Source organism: Tetrao urogallus, assembly GCF_951394365.1.
Source record: "Tetrao urogallus genome assembly, chromosome: 8".
NCBI lineage: Eukaryota > Metazoa > Chordata > Aves > Galliformes > Phasianidae > Tetrao > Tetrao urogallus.
The window spans coordinates 35,497,161-35,506,463 of NC_136821.1; positions in this window are offsets into that span (position 1 = coordinate 35,497,161).

Here is a 9,303-nt window from a genome sequence, read left to right on the forward strand (position 1 = left end):
CAGGCTAGGTAAATGCACTTTATCCATGAGAAAACCGACTAATATATTGTAATACCTTTCGATGACTGTTTTGTAACCACCTTAAATGCTTCTTTTGTCAGATGCTGATGCACCATCACCACAAAGTTAGCTGCATTTTTGAGTGCAGTCTTAGATGTCTCTTTCTAGAAGTTTCTTTTTCTTCCCTGATCATTGAGATTACTAACGATACCGGAATTTACTTTTGTCTCTTTATATTGAAACACAAATCTGTGGTAACTTTTCTTGGTGTCACACGGTTGATTTACAGCCTCTGTCACAGAATGGGACGTACGCAGCCAACTGGCAGCTGAACTCCGTGTCAAAGGTTCTTAAATATTGAAGTGAAACATTTACTAAGTGCTCGTAAGAATGGACCTCGTAGCTGATGGGAGACCTGCCTCTCTTACCCCTGGGGCTGGGAATCAGGGTTTGTCAAGAGCAGATGTTTCAGCACCTTGAGATAAACTGTAGTGCTCACAGTACTTAGGCTGTGTTTCCCCACTGCATGTGCGTATTCGTTACCCAATTTCTCATCAGGTTCAGAATGTTTGTTGAGTACAACTAGTGCTGACAAACTCACCAGAATTCTTAATGGAGTTCATTGGTTGTAATCAAATTCTAAGCATATTTTCAATGATGAGGTGAAGGTGGAATAGTGGAAGGTTAACAGAAGCCTTTCCACGCAGTAGTGGAGAGCTCGTGGTGTGCGGTGTGCTTGCCTTGCACTGCTGGAAATCTCTGCAAATTGACTGCTGTATGAATGAAATCTGCCATGAGACTCTATGAAGCCTTGCTGAACTGCACAAATGTCTGGAAAGCTGTTTTGAGATGAGCAAAGCAGTGTTCAAATGTAACTACTGAACACAGCCTGAAGTATCCTTAATTAAAACTGTGATAATGAGGGAACAAATGCAGTTCATCTGGGGGCACTGCTGTGCTTGATCTGTTATCTGTGTGGAGAGGATTTCGAAGAAGTTGCCAAAACAGCAAGCTGCTAAAATTTGGGCTAATGTGAGAAGGTCTTCTGATTTACTTTTTGTAGATTAACAGGATTCTGGTATTGAGGACAATTTAAAGACAAAAACTGATGTTCTTAGTTATGAACAAAAGCAAGCAAAAAAAGTCAAAACCACATGCATTAGTCTTCATTTTTCTTAGGTATCTTTGAAATTCAGCAGATGCTTCTGGGCTTTCTTAGGCTGTTTCCACCCAGGAGCTATTTTAATTTTAACTTTCCCCCTCATTTCTGGTTGTAGGTATGCTGTACTCGAATCTTGAAATCCTTGTTTTGATAGATTTCTTTTTTCTGATTGAGATGAGAGCAGCCATTTTATTTCCTTTCCAGCTCTGCTTGCTTGCCCTAACTTACTTTGCAGAGCCTTCTTCCGTATCAACAAGCATTCTTCTGAGCCAGGTTTACAAGAAATTATGACTATGCTGATTACAAAGGTAAAGGAGAAAGCGTTATGTCTGCAGGCTGTTCCATTGCAATGCACCTACTTTGCTGTCACTTTAACTCCTCCAGTTCCACGCTGGACAGCTGTTTTGAGCTTAACCTGACTGCTTTGTAATAACTCTGATCTGCTCTTGAAGATGTGAGCTTTGGAGAAAGTCAGATAGGGGTTACAAAGTATGGACGTGGGAATCCTAGTATGTGCCTTTGTTGAAGTGTGATGTAGCAGCTCCTGCACTGAACCAATCTTGAGTTATTTCTAACGTTGCCTCAAAATGCACATTTTTTTTCCTTAAAACTGTTGTGGATTGCTCCACAACGGAAGAGTTAATTGAAAAGAGGGTGGGGAAAGGGAACACCTTTTAAAAATGGAGTTTTTGTGATTCCGCGCTTTGTGATGGTTATATTCCAAAGCCTGGAAAAACTTCCGTCTTTATTTTTCAAGTGATCTTTGCAAAATAAAGAGTGACTTACAGATGTCTGTTTGACTTGACTCTTTTTGTTTCACTGATACAAACACCAAGAAGGAAGAAAGGTCACAAAGGCACTTACTTAGAAAGCCAGCAGTTGAACTGTTCTTGTTTTTGCTGACCAAAACGTGGTCAGTAGTGAATGGGCAGAACAGCTCTGCATGCTGGTGAATGCAAAGGATGCAGGCCTTGTCAGGGATCTTTATCATTACTGTATTGCAGCCTTTCGTGAATATTCAACTCTTTTTTTTTTTTCCCAGAAGATGCTTGTCCTGGACTTCTTTGATGTTCATAAAGTGCTGGGAGCAGATTTTACTACAGAAATAGATCCAGTATTTCCCAAAAGTCTCTTAGCAGCTGTCCTTTACCCATGTTTGCTTTATATAAACCTGAGATGGTTTAAAAAAAAAAATCAGTGAAGTGCCTGTTTTACTTACGGATCAAAACATCTTCTGGTTTGTAAGCATGTATCCTGTTCCCATATTTGCTGCTTAGATCAGCTCAAACTGGCATAGAAGGATCTTGAGAGGAAAAAACAGAAGAATTTAGCAGCTCAGCATTTGTGATGTGAGGCAATAGCAAATAATGGCGAACAGTTCTGCAGGGTGGCCTTTTAAAATGGCGTTGATTTGCCTTTCTGTGGGTGGAAAGTTCACCTTGAGGCATCAGACTCTCAGCAGTAACTTTATGAAGAAAATCCACTTCTGAAGCCCCTGTATGGATGAGCCTGGTGTGGTGGCTCAGAAGAATTGTCCCGTTTGTTTGTGGCAGTTTGATGATAAGCTTAACTTTGTACAGTTACAGGTCACAGCTGGTGATGGGCCTTTCCTCTGCCCTTGGGCAGTGTCTGTCATTGAGCTGAGCGCAGGCCATAGCAGTGTATTCAGGTGTGGCTGTTCATTTCCACCACTGGAATGAAGCTGTCCTCCTTTGAAAAGAGATGGAAGTGGTTTTGGATGTCCAACTGCAGTTCTGGTTGCCATACAAGTACTCTGCAATAATAATTGGGGTTTCTCTTCATAAGCTGTTCTTGGAAGTCTGGGTATTAACTGTGGTTACTTTCTGTACCGATAAGTGTGTGTATGGAAGCCTTGCCGACAGTTAAGCCACTGAGTAGCCCCAGGATCATATTTATGTTGCCAGGAGCAATAGCAACCAAGCAGGAAGACGCAAACAGTCACAAACCGAGGAAGCAGATCAGTGAGAAGGTAATGCTGGAGGCACAGGAGCAGTTGAACAGACAACACCCTCAGATCTGACCCACAAAGGGGGGCTGTGCTCTTTGTGCTGCGCTCAGCTGACTGCACTTATGTCCATTGAAGGAGGGAAAAGTGAGGCACTGCACAAGGCCATAGCCCACCCCTCTCTCCCTCTACTTTTGTTATGGATGTTGAAGTCAAGGGAGGAAATGATTTCCTGTAATTTGACCAGGAGTTCTTTGTGGCTTGTAAGCTCTTACCAGTGTGGCTAATAGGGAAGCAAGCTAGAAAAGATTTGGAGAGCAGGGTGAGACTGGATCCTAAAAGATGCTTATCTCTCAGAAGGTGAGCTCCCACCAAAGTCTTGTTCAGCATCTGTACCATACAGGTAAACACTGCTTACAAAGCACAACGTGCAGTCCGAGCATCGTGCTGCAGCACTGCTTTGTTCTGTGCATTCCCAGAATTGAGGATTACCTGTGTTTTGATCATGCTGGACGTTCTTCATATGTCTGCACTCAATGTCATCTGCCCAGCCTGCTGAGAAGGCTTTTAATTTACTGCTCAGTATGGGTTCTGAATGGGCAGCTGGAGCCACGTGTACTCACGTCCCACAAACTGCACACCTGCATAACCCAAAGAAAAACCCAGGAGAAGGAGGATGTTCCCAAGCACGTGGTGTGAGGACTTCTCTCCTTTTGAGCACAATGCTGCTCTTAGCCATGATAGAAATCTTACCTGTGAAAGGCAGCTGTGGGCTCCTGCTTCTGCCTGGTAACACGAAGGCATGCAGCCACTGATCTCAGACTATAAATGGGTACAAATGAGCCAACGAGGAAAATAAGGCCAAGCTCTTGTTTTACCATCCCTCGGTAGAGCTGATCCAGGATCTTCATGGCCTCCTCAGTGCAAAAGGAAGGGCTGTAATCACTACAAGAGATGGAAAAAGAGAGATCCTTTCTTCACTTTGATTTTTCTTCTGTTCTCTCGTTTTCACCGAGCCAGTGAGCCCAGTCCCAGGTGTGGAAGGTTGCACATACACTCACATACATCATCAGTGGTTTTCTGCTCCCTCCAGTTCACTTATCAGACGTGGAACGTCACAAAGCAAGTTCAGGAGCACAGCCTGGACTTCACGCAGTGTTTCCACCACCAGCAGCTTACAGCACAGTGATAGACTGAGGCAGAGGATTACAGGAAATAGGGAGCTGGTGAAAGGTGTAAATATTAGACGTTTTCTTGAACCAGAGGGGTACTGTGTGACATCTGGATATAAGTTACATAGGGAAGTTGAATTGTGCAGAAGAAGGGGTGTGTGTGCATCCAGAGAATGAAGGGACACTGTTGAGAATCAGCTCTCATCAAAGTTACTGCTTTCAATTCTAATTATGGCAGGGCAGCTAGAACAGAACCGCATGATAATTGCAACCATGTGAGGCCACTGCTTCAACAGACTGAGAAGGAACTATTTCAGCTGATAAAACATGCCTGAATGTTTAATATATGGCGATTAATTGCAAAATTCATTTTATTTGATTTAGCAAAGAAAGCAAACAAGCCTTGCCATTAACGCTCAATGGAGCAAACTAGCTGCATCTGGCAGGCTTCCTATTGTGATTCGGGTCTTATTGGGTCTTCTTATTGGGTTTTGGTCAATAGACCAAACTGGACAAACCAAACCTCTGCTAGAGTTCTGAATAGAGCCTCCATTAAATATCCTAGGCAGGTAAAGATAAGAAAAACAAAGTATCTTAAAAAGTTCTGCGCGCACTCTGTACTGAAATGATTGAAAAAGGCAGGAGGGATTTATCTCTATCTAGTTACACAAAAAGTGTTTAAGGCTTGTTGCTTTCATACCTGAAAAAATAACTCCCAAAGGCAATTCGCCTCCTTGCTCTCTACAGCCAGCCCTCCTAAGTCACAGCATTTTTGGGTCACCTCAAGCAGGCAGTGAGGTGGCTGCTGGATGGCAGAGGCAGGGCAGCAGAGCCTCTAGAGATGGAAGCCCTATCCACATGTCCCATGGCAAGTAAAAAGTTGATTCCCTCTTTTTTACAATCTCCTAAATACTGCAAGGCTGTCATTGAAGTCTCCTTGCAGCCTTCTCTTTCAGATCAAGATGTCCACACTGAGGGCCACGACTTGAGAGTGGTTTTGTGTCTCACCATTTCCTGCTGGCATTCAGAAGCAAACTGTCATCACGGTGGTTCGAACTCCACATTTGATCTTTATTTACCTGATAGGCTGGGAGTAATTTCAAGAGTTGACAGGAATCTGAGATGTGTGAGATTACTGGTCCAAATTCTACCCTGAGTAGTAGCTCAAAAGGCAAAACGTGACTTTGAGGGGTGGTAGTAATTTAAAAAGCAAACAAACTCACAGCTGCTTAAAAGAGAAGGAATTAAAGAGTTTGAGAGAATGTTCAGAGGAAGGCTGTTTCCCAAGCAAATGCTCTTGTCTCCACATCTGTTTTTCAGTGGACTTGGTTTGGTTGCTGTTCCCGATGTCAGGGTAAGGGATACTGCGTGCAGGTTTGTTTCTGCTTCAGGGACTGATTTTAGGGTAAACTTCCCAACTCCTTCCCATGGAGAACTCTGGAGAAACCCCCATTTGTTTTAGAATTCTGCACAACTGCAAACTGTTTGATTTCCAGTTGCCTTTTCAAAAAGACTTAAAACTGAGAGACCTGCAAATATATGTCATAGAGTCACCAGCAAAATCTACGAGGATTTCTGATTCCCAAATACCATGTCTGGATCTGTTTAACTTCAGCAATATTTAGTTGTTAGGAAATGGGAACACCAGCTCCCCATACGTTAAGAAGATATTGCAGGCCATCAGTCTGGTGCAGCAAAAACAGTGGGATCTTCTCCACCTCTCTAACAGGCAAAACCGGAACTATGCAGCAAAGACATTTTGAACTCTTATCTTCAAGAGACTGCACAAAGATTTGGACAGGAGAACCCCTGTTCTGCTGTCTGCCCTTACTTAAGGTGCTGCACATGTTAGAGGTCTGTGAATCCTTCCTCAAGCCATTTGACAAGCTGAATTGTCCCTTCTTGATACTATATGGCCAGCTGAATTTCTTACTGACATCTTTGGGAGCACTGAGATTCTGGGAGTCTGAGAGTCAGATTTGGGAGTCTGAGATTCTTAACGCAGCTATTTAAAGATGTGTAAGCAATCCTATGGCTTCCACAGGCCATCGCTGTGTCTGTGCTGGGTTTACTGAGTCTTAAGGTACTCCCTTTTTTGCCATGCGTGACCGGGTCTCAACTTGGTCAGCCTCAAATAATAATTCTAGTGCAAGGTCCTCAAAAGGACTGCATCTCCAGACTAAATTTCAAGCTATCTGTTTTGCAGTGTTAGGATACTTTTTAAAGTACCACAGGGACTCGTGGAGTCTTTGTGAGTTGCCAGCTTTTGATTCCTCAGTTAATTGTGCTGTGCTTCCTTGGGGTACCACCTCTCCAGCAAACCGAGCATGCCGAAGGTCAAGCTGAACAAAACCCTCAAGATTCATTCTCAGGCATTACAGACGCTTCATGCAGCTGGTGGCAGAAGTCCAGATAAACCATACGATTCCAAAATAAACAACCCTCTTCCCTAGAGCAGCTTCTTCCCAGTCTTCTCGTTTCCTGTGAGACTTCTTCTGATGCCCTTGGATGTAGAAGCTGTCAATACCTTTTCTTCTTCCCAGGATTACAAGGTCCTGTAGTCACAGCCTGTCTGGGAACCTCATCAATTTCTGAGTGTGTCAGGCTGGCGGAAGAGACAAATTGCTTCCATGCAACTTCCTCCTCGTGATCTACCTGTTCTCAGGAGCCTGAGTGCAATTAGTCTGTCAGTGTGGAAGCTGTCCACCTGTGTTCCTCTGCAGAACAACCTCTTTCCCCTGCACGAACTAATACCAGATACATCTGTTCTGCAATGTGCCTCTTCTTGTTCCTAAACCCGATTCATCTTTCTTACTCAGCATATACTTTGCTTTATTTGGCATCTGCAGCTGGAATGGGAGATCTTGTAACAATTCCATTTACGACCAAGGTAAGAAGCACAAATGCTGCTTTAGCAGATCAGGTGGGTTGCAGATTTGGGTTAAGAAATGGGTAGGCAATCACAACGCACAGCAACTGTGTGCACTTCTATCAAAGTTTCGATTTCAAACCTTCTTTGTCATGGCTGGCCAAGCAGAAAAGCAGTATTTTCTTTCTTAGGATTCCAAACATTCCAAACAACTGGTATTTGTTTGCACGAACACTGGAGAATAGCCAACTTTTTGCTTTTTGATAAGGACTGTAATGTGTCTAGGACAAAGGGGAGTATGTAGCATGCTACCTGGTGGGCAGACAGCGATGTCTCTCACCTGCAGGTGTGGGAGATGCTGTGTCTTTCCTTTATATCCTTGTACTGGCTTTGATAAGAGCGTGATGTGGGATCAGAGAATTCTGAAGTTGGCTTCTCTCCGATTCATCACTTTTCTGTTCTACTTTATTTAAAGAACAATAAATAAAAAAAAATCACCAAAAGACATTGTTAACTTAGCACTAGTGCTTCGTTGTTTGTTTGATAGTTATTAATATAACTGTGGGGTTTGACAGGTTGTATGGGATGAGATACATCTAGGGCTCATTTCTGAGACTCTTTCCCAGATTGTCCAGCTATTCTGAAACAGCTGGGAGAGAACACACACAGATCTTGGATTTTATCTGCTTAGCAAGCTCCTACACCTTTCCAGTTCCTGCACTATGCTTCTACTTTGTCATAGCACCTGCAGAGAAAGATGAGTTTTCACTGGCGTGTGAAGCAATATATTTTCCTTTTTTCCTTGGGTCACTAATAATTAAAACCATTAGACTGTTCTTGATTAGCTCACTTTCTCCTTGACCCTGCACTTTGTTATTGTTACTGAATAAACATATTCTCCCTTGCTACCTTAACCACCAAACAGCGCACCCTTCAAAACCGTCTCTCTCCAATTCAGAGACAGGGATAACTCTTTCTCTCTGGGGCAGCTTTTCAATGAGCTCCTCTCCCAGTCTGTATATATATCTGCAGTGCCCCAACCCAAGTGCAACACCTTGCACTTGGCCTTGCTGACCCTCATTTCAAGTCTGTCCAGGATGGCATCTCTCCCTTCTGTCAGATCAACTGCACCCCTCAGCTTGGTGTCTTCTGCAAACTTGTTGAGGGTGCACTGAATCCTATCATTTACATCACTGATAAAGATGAAGAGCACTGGTCCCAAGACAGAGCCCTTGGGGACAGCATTTGTCACTAGCCTCCACCTGGACACAGAGCCACTGACCACAATCCTCTGGCTGTGACCTTCCAACCAACTTCTTGTCCCAAAGTGATTAGTCCCAAATTCCTTCAAATCCATATCAAATCCATATTGCTCCAACTTAGAGATAAGGATGTGATACGGGACCATGTCAAAGACCTTGCACAAGTCCAGGTTGTGGACAACCTGACCGGTTGCATCTCCTTGGTTCACTGATGCCTTCACTCCATTTTGGAAGCACACCAGGTCGCTGAGACACAAACTGCTCTTGGTGAGGCTACACTGGATCAACACCTCATCTCTCATGTGCCCTAACACCTCTTGCAAGAGGATCCACTCCATGATCTTCACAGGCACAGAGGGAAGCTGCAGTTCCCCAGGTCTTCCTTTCTTGAAAACGGAAGTGATGTTTCCATTTTTTCCAGTCCCCAGGGACTCACGGCCATGATTTTTCACATATAATATCAGACTAGCAACCACATCTGCCAGTTCCTTCAGGACCCTGGGATGCATGTAGTCCTGCCTCGTGGACTTATACACATTCAGCCTTGTGAGGTGGTCTCTCACTCACTCTGCTCTCACGGTCAGAGGGATTTGCCCCTCGAGGTTCAGCGATGTGAGAGCTGTGGGAGGCAAAGGACTTGTGGAGAACCTCAGCCTTCTCCATGCCAGTTCTCCCTTCTCATTTATCAGTTTAAAATCACGCCGTATCTCCAGAGATCGCTCTGAGATCTAAGCGCCTAAGATGGCGGCGATGCCTGTTGCTAGGGCCTAAGGTTGCCTAGCAACCGCGTGCTGCGGCTCCGAGCATGCGCAGCGAGGCGCGCTGCGCCGCGGGGCAGGCTGGGAATGCTCACAGCCGGCGGCGGCGGCGGC